Raw genomic sequence first — 738 nt, 5'->3', positions numbered from 1 at the left:
GGGGGGGGGCAAGTGCTGTTGCATTCACTATTTGTTGGTGTATCCCCAGGTCCTCCTGGGTGATCAGTTGAGCAGAATATCAGTCGTCCCCCATCTCCACAAAATACCTCCTCATCTGTCACGACCATGTGGTACGTGGTCAACCAACGCAAGCAGTCGATGACCCAGTTCTGGACTGGTACTTCATCTTATCAACCCAGGAGGGGTGAAGGGTAAAGCTGACACCAGTGGGAGCTGAACTGAGGATGTAAAGAGCAGCAGTTAAATAGTACTGCAAGGTGTCTTTGTCTGATGTGCTAAGGGATCTTGTCAACCTACGGGCCTGATGCTTCTGATTAACCATATCCAATCTGCTCACAAGGCTTTGGTTAGCCTGAGGCTATAATAGAAAACACTTGCCCAAGGTGCTATGCAGTGGGGCTGAACCTGGAACCATGAGATTGGGAACCACTCCTGCACCCATTGGTCTATGCCTGTGCTTTCCAGGAAATTTCATTGTAAACATTTTTGTTGTAGGAAAATTTATCATGCGAAATTTTGTTTTAAATAATCTCATCACATTTTTTTTTATGTTTGATGTTGAATAAAGACTTCATTATTTAATGCTTTTATAAATCTTTTTTATAATTTTTTTCTTTCGATATTATACACTTCCAGTGAATTTGCCTTATGACAAATTTTCTTATACAGCGAAATTTCTTGCAGCAAATTTTCCTGGACACAGGTGAGAGTTAATAG

At 41.6% G+C, this 738-nt stretch overlaps 1 protein-coding gene across 1 annotated transcript in view; it reads right to left on the bottom strand.

Annotated features, from left to right (window-relative positions):
* LOC106880252 (cytoplasmic dynein 2 light intermediate chain 1) overlaps window positions 1-738 on the bottom strand; it is a 35,307-nt gene that overhangs the window by 6,633 nt on the left and 27,936 nt on the right. The gene's annotated exons all lie outside the window — the stretch shown is intronic.

Source organism: Octopus bimaculoides, chromosome 25, assembly GCF_001194135.2.
Source record: "Octopus bimaculoides isolate UCB-OBI-ISO-001 chromosome 25, ASM119413v2, whole genome shotgun sequence".
NCBI lineage: Eukaryota > Metazoa > Mollusca > Cephalopoda > Octopoda > Octopodidae > Octopus > Octopus bimaculoides.
The sequence above is the reverse complement of the archived record's forward strand: the minus strand, read 5'-3'. Positions and strand labels throughout refer to the sequence as shown.